This window comes from Benincasa hispida, unplaced genomic scaffold (genome assembly GCF_027475165.1).
Source record: "Benincasa hispida cultivar pf3 unplaced genomic scaffold, pf3_genome.v1.1 HicScf1848, whole genome shotgun sequence".
Classification (NCBI taxonomy): Eukaryota; Viridiplantae; Streptophyta; class Magnoliopsida; order Cucurbitales; family Cucurbitaceae; genus Benincasa; species Benincasa hispida.
In genome coordinates, this window is record NW_028326240.1 from 1,542,345 (window position 1) to 1,560,297 (window position 17,953).

The following is a 17,953-nucleotide window of genomic DNA, read 5'->3' on the forward strand; positions in this document are numbered from 1 at the left end:
AAATCTAATTAGCATCGGTCGTTTATGTTATGATAATAATGCTTATGTTGAGTTTTTCCATGACTCTTATGTTGTGAAGGATCTTCAAACCAAGAGACGACTCCTCCGGGGCACACTTGATCATGGCCTGTACAAGATTTCTATCACTCCATCTGCTACATGCTCATCCACTTCCTTCTCTCATCAACTGCCTTCATCTCAGCACTCACAGACTTTTCTTTGTGGCATCGTTGCCTAGGACACCCCTGCCTAGGACACCCCTCCCCTCTAGTAGTTCTATCTGTTTTGTCTAAATGCAAACTGAAGTACAAAAATAATATAAATATATCAGTTTGCACACACTGTCAAATGGCCAAGAGCCATCGTTTGCCTTTTCAGTCTTTTAATTCTCGTCCACCCTCTCCCTTTGATATCGTTTATGCCGATGTATAGGGTCCTTCCCCTATCAATTCAGTAAATGGAGACAGGTATTTCTTGTTGTTTATCGATGCTTTCTCGCGTTTTACTTGGATGTATACAATGAAAGTGAAATTCGAAGTTCTCCCATGTTTTCTTAAGTTTCAAGCAATGGTATCAAATCAGTTTTCCACTACTATTAAATCAATCTAAACTGATGGAGGAGGGGAGTTTAAAGCTCTGTCATTTACTCTAGACAAACTTAGTATAATCCACCGTCTATCTTGTCCCTATACACCTCAACAAAACGACACTGTCGAATGAAAGAACAGACATGTTGTTGAAGTTAGCTTAGTCATGCTTGCCCATTCCTCTGTTCCATATACCTTCTGGCTTTTCGCCTTCCACACAACTACCTACCTTATCAACCGGCTACCCACACCTCTCCTTGCAAACAAATCCCCCTATGAAACCTTATATTATAAACCTCCTGATTACTAGCTTCTTAAAGTGTTTGGCTGCACTTTCTTTCCCTTCCTTCGATTGTTTAATGACCATAAACTTCAATACCGGTCTCATGAATGCGTATTCTTAGGCTACTCTTCCTTGCACAAAGGATATCTCTGTCTCCATCACACAATAAGTCGCATTTATGTCTCCAGGCATGAAGTTTTTAATGAAACTGCCTTTCCTTTCCTAGATAGCTCTTAATCAATCACTTTTCCTCCACTCTCTTCTTCTCCTATCGTTTCCATTCCCATTCTTATCAGTCCCGTTAGCCTATCCTCCCTACATCAGGCCACTGCCAATTCTCACAGCAACTTTGTTCATCACCATGATCCCTCCCCCTCCCCCCCATCTATCTTCTTCCATCCCATTTCTATCCTTCTAACCTACACCCGAACCTACACCACCTAACCAACCTACTCCTCACCTTCCTTAATCACCTGAATCATCAACCAATCCACCAATTTCCATCATTCCCTCGCCTTTACCACCACTCACCTCTACCCTCCCAACTCCCTTTGTTTCCCCACACCTGAACCTTCCCACCACTTTAGGCCTACCAGAATCCCTACCTCTCACAACCAATAACCATCCCATGATTACACGGTAAAAAATAGGCATTTTTAAACCAAAGGCTTGGTTATCCGAGGTCATTGACTTGGACAAAACATAACCAAGATCCTACAAGGAAGCCCTTCTTCATCCAAGATGGAAGCAAGCAATGCTTAAGGAATATGAAGCTCCCATACGAAATAATACATGGTCTCTCACACCTCTGCCCCAGGATCACAAGGTAATTGGCAGTAAGTGGGTGTTCAGACTCAAACAGACTCCATCAAGTGAGATTGCTCAATTCAAGGCTCGTTTGGTTGCTCAAGGGTTCAACCAAGACTATGGCATTGATAACTTTGAGACCTTCAGTCTAGTTGTCAAGCCTACTACCATTCGACTTGTTCTATCCATTGCTTTATCTCATAATTGGATCATTAGGCAACTTGACGTACACAAGGCCTTCCTCAATGGCGACTTATCTGAGGAAGTATATATCAAGCAACCACTTGGTTTCATAAGTGATCAACACCTCGAGCATGTATTACTTCTGCATAAGGTGTTGTATGGTCTCAAACAGAGTCCTTGCGCATGGTTTTCAAAGCTCAGTACCTGTCTGATGCAATGGGGCTTCTCGAATGCAAAATTTGATATGTCCATGTTCATTTTCCACAACTCACATACTTTAATCATCTTTCTCATTTATGTTGTTGATATTATTGTAACTGGCAATAGTTCTGCAACCATCCAGCACTTCATTACCTGTTTAAACACTCAATTTGCACTTAAAGATCTAGGTGACCTATCCTTTTTCCTTGGCATTCAGGTAGCTTGTTCATCAGATCATTTACATTTATCTTAGTCCAAGTACATCCAAGCCTACTTGAACGTGCATAACTCACTGACTGCAAGCCCATTCACTCTCCAATGGCCGTTAGCACCTTCTTGTCCCTCACTGATGGACAATCACTGGACAACCCCTCTGAATACAGAAGCTTAGTCGGAGCCCTCCAATATTGTACGCTGACCAGACTAGACATCAGTTTCAATGTCAATAAGCTCTGTCAGTTCATGCACGCCCCAACAACTTCACACCTTCAAGTAGGAAAATGCCTCATTTGGTACCTCAAAGGCACGACCAATCATGGTATTCTTCTAACAAAATCCTCTATTTTGGCTTTAACTTGCTACACAGATGCCAATTGGGCCAGCTTCCCGGATGACAGACGAAGCACAAGTGGATTCTGTATCTTTCTTGTTTCCAACCTCATCTCATGGAGCTCTTCCAAGCAAAAGGTAGTCTCTCGATCCAGTGCCAAATTAGAATATCGTGGTTGGTCCAATGCTGCCGCTAAGGTCTTCTGGATCCAATCAGTTCTATCTGAAATTGGTGTCAATCGCATCTCCACCCCTCTGCTGCTCTATGACAACCTTAGTGCCACATACATGGCCGTCAATCTTGTGCTTCACAACCAGACAAAACATCTTGAGATTGAACTTTATTTTCTCAGAGAAAAGGTTGCATCCAAACAGATTTCAGTTAGGTTCCTTCCCTCCGAAGATGAACTGGCCGACATCATGACAAAAACTTTACAAAGTCCTCGTTTTCTTACTTTGAAGACCAAGCTTACAATCGCGGCAACTCCTCGTTCGCTTGCGGGGGGATGATAAAAGAGTCGTTCACGTCTACTGATTACAACAAATTCTTCCTTCGTTTTCTGCTGCTTTCCTTTAGCATTTCATGTTCCATTATTTTGGTTGTTATTTTCTACTTTCTCTCTCATGGTTGTTATATTAAACCAGTGTTATTATGCCATGTGGCAATATATACGTTAATAAATAGCTACTACATGACGGGCTCTTATTATCACGAAAGGTCGATCGTATAGTAAATTTCTTTCTTTTCTTCTCTCGTTTACTCTCTCGACTTCTCGTATAGTCGCTTGTCTCTATCGTCTACACTCTATCGTTTACACTCTCGGCTCTATCGTATAGTGTCTTGCCTCTATCATTTACACACTCAATTCTGTCGTGTAATCTCCTTCTCTTATCATCTACACTTTCATCTCTGTCGTGTAGACTTCTGCTTCTGTCGTTTAGTCTCTTGACAACAATCGTTTAGTCTCCGCTTCTCTTTATCGTTTACAATTACATCTTACTACTTACGTACCACTGATCCCTCTAATGAACAATCCATTTATGGTCCTACCATAACCAAGCTCCTCTTAGGTCAGTAAGAAGATGGGTACCCTTTGTTCAAGACTCGAAATTAACACTTAAGAGAACTATTATTCTACTTACCCTAAAGGCAAGGAGTGAATTCAATCTTGCGTAGTTATGCTCCCAACTTCCTACTCGAACATGTCCCTAAAATGATAGGCTTATTGAGTCGATGACTCGAGCCACCCTTGATGGAACTCTTTTAAAAGAGTACCTATGAGCAGAAGCAAAATTTTCAAATTTATTATGACAGAATTTCCACAATATATTCAAACATACAGATATGCATTCACAACGCTAAATTACTGGCACACTTAGAGGATAAATAAATAAGAGACCGAGAGAACATACCAGTTTAAGATTTTTCTTCACTTGAAATCTCTCTCTCGCTAGAACAGCAAGTAATCGTTCAGCAATTCTACAATCATCTACCACGAGCGACTTCACACGAACACAAGGAAACAGGATCGACACCACTACTCGGAGCCCTCAGTATTCTTGGAGTGAGAATCCAAAGGGTAGGCTTTGTTCGGAGTTTTTAGAGGCGAGGAGGAAGAAAGATCGTATACAATGATCAGGCAAGTGGGAGTAAGACTCGTCTATCGTATAGACAAAATGCTTGATCGTTTAGGTAAAGTATACGAACGTATAGGAAAAGCTAAGTGATCATCTATATAATCGTTTAGTAAAGCTTGGGCGCTAAATGATGCATTGTGAATATGATGAAATAATGGTGTACATTGCGATGGTGATGTATGCGTTGTACATGCAAGTTTTCCTAACAAAATCCAAGTATAAATCCTACTAGGTTTCCTGAAAAGCCCAGGGTCGAACACAGGGACTATGGAGATAGTATGTGATGGTGATTTCTGATTCCTTTGCAGCGACAAATAACACAATGAGTTAGTTTGTATGTTTGTTTAAGGTATAGATTCTATGTGGCAGAATTGAGAAAACAGTTAATAACAACGAAAGTTACAATGAGTATGCGGGGAACGGGTTGATAAGGGATTTAGTTAACACTTTTTAAGATTGCATTCAAGTTATACGATCATGCTACACACATACAACAACAAGTCATCTCTCAATGCAAATGCTATAGCTCCTAGTTTTAGGACACATGCGATGTATACGATGATGTCTATAGGACTTACCTCTAAGCCTCTATTCTTGTCTATGCGATGATGAATGACACACACATACACAAGACGACCGCATACTACCATAACCTATTCTAGGGTGCATGCGATGCATGTTAGCAAACAAAACTTATCTCTAAGTTTCTATCTCTTGCTTATGCGATTCTAATCTAACTTTCTCAAGTCTAGATTCTAACCTAGCTCTCTCAAGTCCAAGTTCTTTCTTTATACTCTCTCTCGAGTAGCTCTAGAGGGGTGATGGGCACATACATAAGACAAGATCGCATAAAATGAAGATCTTAGGTCATGCTAGCTAAGTGCTTCTCAACCCATTCGGAAGTTTAGTTACTCATACCTAATGTAAAGAGAGTGAACAGATGTAGAGATGCAAATTCCACTTTATAAATAAAATCAGAATACAGAATGACAATGGAAAGTAAGAATAGGGAGCCTGGTAGCAATGTGTTGCTTCCCAAGGCTTTTATACTGTGTTTTTCTCTACTCTACCCATAAGAATATTCTTGCTTTCGTAAAAGTCGGCACTCTCTTCATTCTCTACGCTTCCTGGCACTCTCTTGAGCTGACTAGGAACGATCTTTCGGTGTCTTTTCTCTTCACTCACCTCTGCCTCTAAGTATATAAAATTATAGACTATGACTATCTATGTATATGGTGAAAAAGAACTCCAAAATTCTAACTTCTGAACTCGAACAGAACTTCTTCAACGAAGGTGGCCTTTGGCATTTATAGAGCTTCAAGGTGCAGGGTTTTTCTCTCAAATGATTGCTTTGATAGGATGTCATTAAATCTCTGTCTGATGCGTCGATTAATTGTCACCGAAAAGTTAAAGTGTACTTGCTACAGTGTGTCGTTAACGGCTTGTCAACTAAATTCGGATTCGACAGTCATCAGCTTTCTGTCCCATCGTGATTTACTAAGTTTTTACCTTGATGCATCATCTTTATGCGACCACCTTCTTGAGCAGATCTTCGCAAACGCATACAATCGCATAGCTTTGCGGTCGTAATCCTCTAAGGCACTCGAACACCGAATTTCTTGGATCACAATTCTGCCTTGCGCCAACGCATTTTCCTGCACAAAATACGTAAATTAGCTGCTTTAATGCGATGGGCGCATGTGATCGCAATGTTCTCAACTTAATTCTTTTGGACACGATTTTACATATTTTTACTGTCGCAATCCTACATTGTTTTACATCTTTGCGTTGTAATAATGTGCATTTCTGCCTGTTATCATACCCCCAAATTTAAAACAATGCTTGTCCTCAAGCATAAACTAAAGATTTTCTCTAGAGAGTCAGCCGCCTTTTTCTTTCCTAGATTTCTCGAGGTGCCTCATTCAAATCTTATGTACCCAAGTCTCCTTAATTCCTATCCTAGTCTTTTCTTAAAATATTTCTAAAATTTAGGGACCGTAAGTTTAACCTTCAAAAAGACTTTACTAGTTTCCAGGGCATCGCATGATTTATTTCAAAAAAAACTTTTTTCAACTGGGGTGTTCTACAATGATTTTTATCCTTGCGTAGTTTAGATATTCTTTTTATGACCTTGCGCTGATCCGAGTGCTTAGCCTTCATTTTGGCTTGCCCCCACGGGTGTTATGCGAGCATCCAACTACGAGCAAGGCGCACTTTCTCAGTCTAAACTCATGCCCATTTGGCAATGGAGTTGCGATCATTTTATTTATGTGTTGATCACGATTCCTACCTTCGTTCTGGCTTTCCCCCATGGGTATCATGCGAACATCTAACTACGAGTAGGATTCGATCACAACGTTATACTTTTTTTTTTCTTAGAATGCCTAAAAGTAGTAAGGTTGAAAATAAATACCGCACCCCCAAATTTAAACGCAGCAATGTCCTCATTGCTGAAAGATTGAAAGAATACATGTGATGCTCTTAGGAAGTTTCGTAAAAGTCAATTTGAAAGAAAGCTGGTGGACTACTAACTTTTAGAAATATTTCATGAATTAATTGTCCTAAACGTAAGTTGATTTTAGTACATGCGATGAGAAATAGAGACATGCATTTCATCATTGAAATCATAATTGGCATAAAAACAATGCGGTGACTTACTAGAGTAATCAATATTTAATGATTGCGCCGACTAAAGAGGATGCGATGATAAAATTATCAAAGTTAAAAATGAGATGCGAGAGTGCAAAATTTGGAATAAACAGAGTCAAAGATTGATACAACCCCCAAATTTACTTTGTTACCCGCATCATTTGTCATTGCATCCTTCTTTGCGACAAGCTGATTTCTTTGATTGCAGTGGTTGACCGAACTAGTCGCGTCTTTCAGTTATCATGTAGCTCCTCCGCAATCGTTCACCACGATCATTGAAAAAGAAAAACATTGAGAGGGTAAAAAATATAAATGACAGAGGTCTCTCTCTCTTTTTTTTTTTTTTTTTTTGAGATGCAAGGAGTAATAAGGATATAGAAATGATAACAGATATAAAAGATAGATTTAAGTTCATGAAATGAAGATTTCAAAAGGATACTTAAAAAAGATTGCGTCCCTGATGAATTTGAATTGCATGATTGTGCAGGGATTGCTTATTTCTTTCAATCTGGCTCTTTACGTCCAAGGCAATTTTCTCTTTTTTTCTCGATCTTCTGGGATCTTGATTGCCTCAATCCGGAGCTTTTTTTCATTAACGTTCATCACGATTTCTTCCTCGTGCACATCAATTTGAGCGCGACCGGTCGATAGGAATGGTCGTCCCAATATGATGGGCGCATCTTCGCTTATTTTATGGTCCAGAATGATGAAGTCTGCCGGTAAAATGAATTTTTCAATTGTGACCGCGACTTCCTTCAATTCTCCCTCAGGGTGTACACGGGATCTGTCCGTAAGAGGAGAGTCTCCGTCGTGGGCGTTAGTTTTCCCATATTCAATCGTTTGAAAATTGATAGCAGCATTAAGTTTATACTTGCCCCAAGATCGCATAGTGCTTGACCAATGTAGACCCTTCCAATTGCACAGGGTATCGTGAAGCTTCCTGAGTCACACATTTCTGGTGGGATCATGGTATTAAACCTTTGCGTTACTGCCAATATAGCGATCTTTTCTTCATCATTCTATTTCTTTTTCAATCTTTGGGGGAATGGTGGTAGCTGTACTTCTTCTGTTCCGTGTTCTAGGGGCTTGAGGGTAGACGCAACTTCTGGGTTCATCTTCTCGAGCTCTTCTAAATCATATGTCAACGGGTTCTTGGTTTTCACTACATTTGGGTTGGTTCTGGTGGGCTCTTCCCCTTCTTTCGCTGTCGTTTTTTCGCTTAGCAAGGAGATTGCTAGGCATTGTTCCTTTCCTACACCCCCAGAGTTGCAAGAGAGCTCTGTTGAGCTCGACAACGCTCTTTATGGTCTACTTTTGAGCTCATCTGCAATCTGTTCTATCTGAATTTCAAGATTGCGGATAGACATTGCTTGATTCTGGAGTACTGTTTCATCTTTCTCAATATATTGTGGCGCCTACGAACTACTGGCTTGATTCTACATTTGACCATTTATTCGTGGAAAAAATTTTGGCGGCCCTTCCTTTTGCACCATAGATTGATAGCTTTGTTATTGATTTTTTCACGTGAAATTGAGATGGTTTCTCCACCTGGGGTTGTACGTATCAGAGAAAGGGTTATTCTTTATGAAGCATACTAACTGCAAATTCCTTGGGCATTCTTTAATCGGATGTGCTTCTCCATAGGTGACACAACTCGTGGTCGTTTGAACGATTGCGTTGACCTGCCCTTTATGTGTTCCCGTACTATTGTTTGCGATGTCTTGTATTGGATTCATCATCGCATTCATTTTGTTTTGTAGGGATGCGATGGCCCCACTACTTGCGTCACTATCTTTAATTCTCAGTCGTTGATCGCTTTCTCTTCAGTCTTTCTGATTTTTTGAAATACAATCAAGTATATTTTTTGCCTCGTCATATGTCTTGTCGAGCAGACTACCAGCTGTTGCTGCATTGGCAATTGTTTGCGATGCAGGGTTCAATCTGTAGTAGAAAATTTTCATTTGGAGACAATCAGGTAAGTCATTGTGCGGACTAGCTTGCACCAGTCTTTTAAACCTCGCCCAGGCGTCACTGAGTGATTCGTCGATATCTTGTTCAAAATTAATGATCAGCTTCCTCCGTCTTGAATTTTCTATCGAGGGGAAGTACTTCTTCATGAACTTTTCAACCACCTGTTCCCACAATGTAATCTCCCCTAGTTCGAGAGAATAAGCCCATTTTTGTGCTTGGTCACACAATGAAAACGGGAACAACATTAGTCGAACCTCTTCAGCGGAGATTTTTGGGAACACAAACGTATTGCAGATTTCAATAAAACTTCGAAGGTGGGCGTGCGGATCCTCGCCACGCCTACCACCAAACTGTTTGGCAGTTTGAATCATTTTCAGCATCATCGGCTTCATCTCGAACTTTAATCCGTCCAAGGCTAGCCTCATGATTCCTAGTGAGAAATCGTAAAGGTTGGGCGACACACAATCCTGATGGGCCTATTGCAGTCGTTTGCCATGATATTATTTACATTTCTTGCTTTGTCTTCCAGTTGTACCGCCATGTTGGGATTTCTCTCTTGTTGTTGATATAGGTGCTTGTCTCTTCTTCTTTTTCGGAAAGTTCTTTCAATCTTTGGGTCATAATCAGGCTCAGGAACTTGTCCTTCACTCATACGACGCCTGCTTCTTCCCTTACCAAGGGAGAGGCAATGCACAGAGATGGAAAGTCTGCAAAGAAAATCAAAAAGTTACCGTTAGCACAATATGTACTGCCGTAGTCTCCGACAACGACGCCAAAAACTTGATGCGTGGTGAATATGATGAAATAATGGTGTATAGTGCGATGGTGGTGTATGCGTTGTACATGCAAATTTTCCTAGCAAAATCCAAGTATAAATCCTACTAGGTTGCTTGGTAAGCCTAGGGTTGAACATAGGGACTATGGAGACAGTATTCGACGGTGATTTTTGATTCCTTTGCGGTGACAAATAACACAATGAGTTGGTTGGTATGTTTGTTTAAGGTATAGATTCTATGTGGCAAAATTGAGAAAAGAGTTAATAATAATGAAAGTTACGATGAGTATGCGGGGAACGGGTTGAGAAGGGATTTAGCTAACACTTTCTAAGATTGCGTTCAAGTTATACGATCATGCTACACACATACAACAGCAAGTAATCTCTCAATGCAAATGCTATAGCTCCTAGTTTTAGGACACATGCGATGTATACGATGATGTCTATAGGACTTTCGTCTAAGCCTTTATTCTTGTCTATGCGATGATGAATGACATACACATACACAAGGCGACCACATACTACTATAACCTATTTCTAGGGTGCATGCGATGCATGTTTGCAAACAGAACTTATCTCTAAGTTTCTATCTCTTGCTTATGCGGCTCTAATCTAACTTTCTCAAGCTTAGATTCTAACCTAGCTCTCTCAAGTCTAGGTTCTTTCTTTAGACTTTCTCTCGAGTAGCTCTAAAGAGGTGATGGACGCATACATAAGACAAGATGATCGCTTAAAATGAAGATCTTAGGTCATGCTAGCTAAGTGCTTCTCAACCCATTCGGAAGTTTAGTTACTCATGCGTAATGTAAAAAGAGTAAACAAATGTAGAGATGCAAATTCCATTTTATAAATGAAATCAGAATACAGAATGACAAGGAAGTAAGGATAGGGAGCCTGGTAGCAATGTGTTGCTTCCCAAGGCTTTTACATTGTGTTTTTCTCTATTTTGCCCAAAAGAATATTCTTGTTTTCGCAAGAGTCGACCCTCTCTCTATTCTCAACGCTTCCTGGCACTCACTCGAGCTGACCAGGAATGATCTTTCGACGTCTTTTCTCTTCATTCGCCTCCGCCTCTAAGTATATAAAATTACAGTCTACGACTATCTATGTATATGGCAGAAAAGAACTCCAAAATTCTAACTGCTGAACTCGAATAGAACTCCTTCAACGAAGGTGGCCTTGGGCATTTATAGAGCTTCAGGGTGAAGGGATTTACTCTTAAATGATTGCTCTAATGGGACGTCATTAAATCTCTGTCTGATGCGCCGATTAATTGTCATCGAAAAGTTAAGTGTACTTGCTACAGTGTTTCGTTAACGGCTTGTCAACTAAATTCGGATTCGACCGTCATCAGCTTTCTGTCCCATCATGATTTATTAAGCTTTCACCTTGATGCGCTGTCTCTATGCGACTACCTTCTTGAGCAGATCTTCGCGAACGCATACGATCGCATAGTTTTGCGATCGTAATCTTCTAATGCACTCGGACGCTGAATTCGTTGGATAGAAATTCTGCCTTGTGCCAACCCATTTTCCTGCACAAAATACGTAAATCAGCTGCTTTAATGCAATGAGTGCATGCGATCACAATGTTCTCAACTTAATGCTTTTGGACACGATTTTACATATTTTTACCGTCGCAATCCTACATTGTTTTACATCTTTGCGTGGTAGTAACGTGCATTTTTGCCCGTTATCACTAAACGATCGTTAGTAAAAATAAGTGTTCGTTTAGTGAAAGATAAGCGATTGTTTAGTAAGTAGCGTGCGCGGGTGTAAGTGATCATTTAACACTATCGTATAGGCTCTGATTTACTATGCGATGACCTCCTCGAATTGCAATACACTGTGAGCTCTTTAAGCGTCTCAAAACGATTCTTCATCTTACTCATTAGTTACGAAAACAGAAGAGACACCGGCCAATTATACCATAACTGTCCAATTAATAAATAATAAATATAATCACATTATATTCATAACCTATGGTTTAATATCATATATTAACCATAGTATTTTTCCTCCACTAGATATAAATCATATTTATATCCAAGTTTCTCCAAATTAATATATCTCATACATAAAGTCAATTATATCATATACAATTGACTAGTTCAATTATATCATATATAATCGAACTCGCTCTTGTCAATTTGAACATTTCAAACTGACTAAAAAATTGATTCTCAACTTGTTTCCAAGCTACCAAGAGAACCTTATGGATCTATGGCTCGGAGCTCCAATGGTACATGAATAACTGACTAAACTCTTTAGCCACGATATCCACCATCTGTTAACTGCCAGACATTCCACTAAAGACCGACAACTGAACTCTTCTTACCACAGATATATTTCTATGTCCATCGGATATAACCAATCATCAGTACGATGACCTTTCACAGATGCTCGTAAGTACAACTGGGCCAATTTACTATTTTTCCCCTGTAATTACATCTTACTTCTTAAGTACCACTGATCCCCCTAATGAACAATACAACATAGTTCTAATATGTGTGAACACCTCGCGGGCCATGAGAAGGTGTATGGCGCCATATTGTTCAAGCCTCAGGATCAACCCTTAAGGGAGCAATCTATCTACTTACCCCTGCTTTGGGGAAGGAGTGAACTCCATCTTGTGTGGCTGAGTTCCTAGCTCCCAAATCAGACAAATTCTCAAAGTGGTAGGTTTGAGTTACTGCTCTGGCCACTCACACCCAAGCAAATCAAAGGACCGCCCTCAATGGTAGGAGTTCTCAACTCACTCAGGATTGAGGTCATGTTACCTAAGGTCATCCTAGTGAAATGAAGTCTCTGTCATGAATGAGGTTATATGACGAGACGTTAACACTTCGTGGTCAGGTTTTATACAAACTTTTTGTATAGGACACCTCCACTCGCATGTCCTTTATACGAATATTTAGGATCAGATCATCTGTGACAAGTCACAACACTTGTAACTATTCCACAAAGTGGGCTGCATCCGTAGCATTACAAGGATAAGGTTTTCCTCCTATATCCATATATTACAGATTATTTTGGTTATCACTTAAGTCATGATCCACCTATATGTCACCACATATATGTTTAAGTTACATAAAGACAACTTGGAATTTTAAGTTTATTGATTTGTGGTAAAGCAAATAAAACATCCAAATGTGCAAAGTCAAGAAGTGAAGTAAATATCATATATTATACATCACAAGCGTTCGTACAAAATGTGTTTACAAACTACAGGACACGAGACTTTAGGGCATCAACCCCAACAACTCTCACCCGTACAAATCAAAGGACTGCCCTCATAGATAAGAGTCCATAAGTCACTCAGGATTGAGATTGAGTTACTTGGTTCTCCTATGAAATATTAATCTCTTCAGCCAATACCGTTACAAATAGAGATTAAATATTTCGCGATCCAATCTCATACATCTCATTGTATTTTGCGATCCAGTCTTATACAATCTCATTGTATAGGATACTCCCAGTCGCATATCTCTACACGAACGATTCAGATTACATCGTCTATAACACTTACATAGTGGGTCGTATCCATAGTGTTACCAGGATAAGGCACCCAACCTTATCCATATACTATTGACCATTAGGTTATTACTTGAACATTATCCATTTGTATGTCTACTACATACTGTTTACTCTCAGGAAATAACCTTGAATTTGGATAACTCATTACTGCATATTTAAAATAATACATTATTATCAAATAACTAATTAAAGACGGGGCTTTAAGGCATAAATCCCAACATGTGAAAAGGAAGTAAAGCTAAAACATCATTCAACAAAGATAATTGTTTAGGTGATGGGTGACCAAAATGTTGATGCCAAAGGTCTGCAGAAATCGAGCAAGCAGCTGCAACAGGGACGAACAAATAATCACTAGGGTCAAGCAAATAAAAGCCATTGGAATAATTAGCCTTGCCAATTGTCTTCAATTGGTAATTGTCATGTATGAGGCACTGATTAGCAGAAAAATCAATAGAAATTTCACCATTGTTGAAGTAAACAACTCAATGAGATGAGATTATAGGAGAACTGTGGGATGAATAACACAACATGAACTATTAATCTCATAAATTAATGGATTTACAAAGAAAGATTAAATATTTTGCGGTCTAGTCGTATACAAACTCTTTGTATAGGATACCTCCACTCACATGCACATGAACGGTTTGGATCAAACCATTTGTAACTATTACAAAGTGGGTTGTATCCATAGTGTAACTAGGATAAGACAACCAACCTTGTCCATATATTATAGACCGTTGGGTTATTTCTTGAACAAGATCTACGTGTATGTCAACTACATATAATAATCTTGGATTTTTCTAATTAATGGATGGATTAATATTGCATAATTACTTATTAAATTAATAAACTAATTAATTACGAAGCATTAGGTTACAAATCTTAACAAAAAATGTTAGAGATATTTTATTGATATGATACTCTTTTAAGTATATATTCATAGAAAACAAATCATAACATAATATAGTTGTAACTGATATATCACAAATAATGGAAAATACAGTATTTATTAATCACTATATATTTCCACATTTTTTTTTTTTTTTGACAATATAAAAAGTGGGAAAATCGAATCTCAAATTTTAAGATTGACAGTTCAAATTCATACCAGTTAAGTTATTCAATTAGTATCTAAGATTCTAAGTAGTGTATTTTTTCATGTCTAAAACATGTTCATAAAAAACAACTAGATTTAATGTTAACAAATTAGCTAGGGAATATATTACTCAAATAAATAATAAAGCTAGGAAACATTTTATATATTAATTTAGTCTTTACAATACTTTGTGTTGAGATTAAAGACAAAACAAGACTAAAGAGGATACATATTTGAGATGGTAATTAACCTGAAAATGTTTGTAGTGATTGAGAACATATTTTAATTGTTGGAGAAAAACTAAAGATAAAATCACAATATTCTAAAGCTTAGAGAGATTCGATTGTAATTTTCAATATTATATTATAGTAGAACATGCAGTTAAAAAGAGAGAAAAGAAAAAATATATAAATAATTTGCAAATGCCCATATCTTACTTGGCCACACATACTCATTATTTTGGCAGAGATGAACTCAGACACAAACAAGAAAGAAACATAAAAAGGCAAAGTAAAAGAAAAAAAGACAATGCAAAAAGAAGATTATACATGATGGGAGAGTTTGAGGAGGCTCGAAAGAGAATTCATATTTTGGTTCTAAAGTTGCTAATTTAGTATTAATTTAGTTCTTTTAAATAAATATTGCAATTTTACCATCGTTTCAATTTTCGCTAACTCGTCGATATTAGAAGTGATAATTTATTGAAAAGATTAAAATTGCAATACTTTTTCAAATTTAAGATTAAGATCGTAACACTCTTCTAAATTACTGGATGGAACTCAAAATTTAGTATTGAAGTTAATACTACAACTTAATGATCTGTTTGGTAGAAAATCTGAAAACATAAATTTGAAAGCAATTCATTTAATGAAAACATAAAAATATTGATTTTAGAATTTGCAACGTTTTTGTATCACATAATCTAAAAACAGTCTTAATAGAATTTAAATTGTCTGTCAAATACATATTTACTGAACTAAGTGAATTTGAAAAACATAAAATAAAATTTGGATTGTCATCTTAATGTGTTTTATATGTGTATATAATTGCTGTGTGTTGTCTCTATCAAGGGCAATGTACTAAGCATTTATTATTTCCTTTCAAACCTTACAATTTTTAGCTTGCTTCTAGTTCTATCCAACACGCTACCTTCCATTCTTTTTCTCTTCTTTTTCTCATCCTTTCATTTTCATTTTCTTTTCAGCACAATAGGAAAAAAAGGGTTCAAATTTAGCTACAATTTGGTTTTTAAAAGCTTTTTTTTTTTTTTTTAATATCTATTCTATTTGATGGTGTAAAAAAAAATTAAGATCTCGTTTAGTAATAATTTTATTTTCTATTTTTATTTTTAAAAATTAAATCTATAGACACTATTTCCGTCTCTAAATTTCTTCATTTGTTATCTAATTTTCAACAATAGTTTTAAAATAAGTCAAATTTTGAGAATTAAAAAATGTAGCTTTCAAAAGGTTATTTTTGGAATTTGAAATTTGGCTAATAATTTAACTATTGGACTTCATAAATATGTAAATTATGGTAAGAAATGTGGATGAAATAAATTTAATTTTCAAAAATAAAAACAAAAAATCAAATGGTTATCAAATGAGACCTAAAAATATGGTTTTCTTTTCCTACTCATGGGTGGGGATGAGTATGGAAAAACTGAATCATGCCATCAAAGATTGAAATCAAAATTTATGTAATTTTAAAATTTTTCTTTCTCTAAATAACCATGGTTTTTTATAATTAATTTTGGAAATACTATTTTCACAACAATTTTTTTTCCACCTAAGTGTTTTCAATTTTTTTTTTAAAAATAATTTGGTTAAGAAATTTAATGTTTTTAATTAAGAGAGGGTGAACCCCATAGTAAATAAATTGTGACTAATAACAATGCTAATTTGAGATAAAGGTCACACAAATTAACATTCTAAAGGTGATGGTTCAGTTTATCACCTTAAATGATTGAACTAAGAAAATATTTAAATACACAACAATCTCTCCAACTTATTAATTACTTAATCACACGTTAATTGTAATGAGTTTACATTCATGTATTAATTATAATGACCTTCAATCTCAAAGAGAATGAAATTCTTTTAATTATATTTACTAGACATTGATACTACTGTAATAAAAAAAAATCCATTACCGTTGTATACTTCCATAGAAAAACGTAATAAAAAGAGTAAATGATGAAAAGTTGGTAAAAAAAGAGAAATGTGGGTTCCACATAATAATAAAACATAATTAGATTGATAACTTTTTCCTCCTCAATAGGATTACTGAGGATTAAACGTAAATATAAAAGAAAAGTTTGTCACGTGACAACTCGTTAGAGATACCTAAATAATTTTCACCTATTATATATATATATATAATATGAGAAAAAGTTGGATATAAAAACAAGGATAAAAGCAGGGTGATGTAGGGATATATAAAAAGGTTGGATTTTGAGGCTTGCACTTTCATCAACAATTCCCTAAACGCCAATAACACTCTCTCTCTCTCTCTCTCTCTCTCTCTCTCTGTCTCTACTCCGATTAACCTCCATGGAAGGCAGCGGCGGGAAGCAGAGCTCGGACAGGTACCTGCCACCGGGGTTCCGGTTCCACCCGACGGACGAAGAGCTGATCGGGCATTACCTTTTGAAGAAGGTGCTGAACTCCAATTTCTCTACGCCCGCCATTGCCCATGTGGACCTTAACAAGTCCGAGCCATGGGACCTCCCTGGTCAGCCTCTCTCTCTCTCTCTCAACGGATTTCTTTTAGCCTTTGACCTCATCTATGAATTTTGAACCTCTCTTTCAAAAATATTCTTATTCTTTCCAAAATTATGGAATTATTATTGTTTTTTTTTTTTTTATCATTCAGCTCCATTTAATAATTATTTCGTTTTTTTAAAAAATAAAACCTAATTTTAAAATAAGTTTTTAAATGTTACTTTTTTTAGTTTAAAAATTTTGGTTTAAATTTTATAAATCATTGATAAAAAATTAGATAACAAATAAAAAAAAATTTAAAATAGAAGTAGTGTTTATATGCTTAATTTTAAAAAACAAAAGAAAACGAAATAGTTATGAAATGGAACTTTAGCTTTTTATTTTTAAAATCAAGTTTATTTTCTCTCTATTTTTTTAACGATACTTTGTATTTTTCTTAAAGGAAAAAAGTTTGATTCTTACTTAGATTCTATAAATAATTACAAGATAGTTTTCTTTATTTTCAAAATTTTATTTCTGTTTTTCTTTTTTGAAAACTTTGGTAAAAGTTAGATAACAAAGAATAAAATTTAGAGGTGGAAGTAATGGTTATAAATTTGAATTTACAAAAACCAAGGTATCGTTTGATAATCTTTTTATTTTTGAAAATTATTATTTTCTCATTTCTTTAAAATGGTTTGGAGTTGAATTCTTAATCAAATTTAAAAATCTAAAACTAATTTATAATTTTTTTAAAAAATTTTCAAAAATTTATTTGGTTTTTGAAAATATTATATTGATTAAAAAATAAAAACTAAAAGTTAGGGAAAAAAAAACTAAATTGGCTGTTAGAATTTTGTATGGAAATTGAGATTCCCAACGATAACATAGCGGTGTGGCGTAATCCAAAAATTTATTTTAACAGGCTCCGAGTCCTAATTTTAGTAAGAAATTTTTAAGCATATTTTTACTTCTA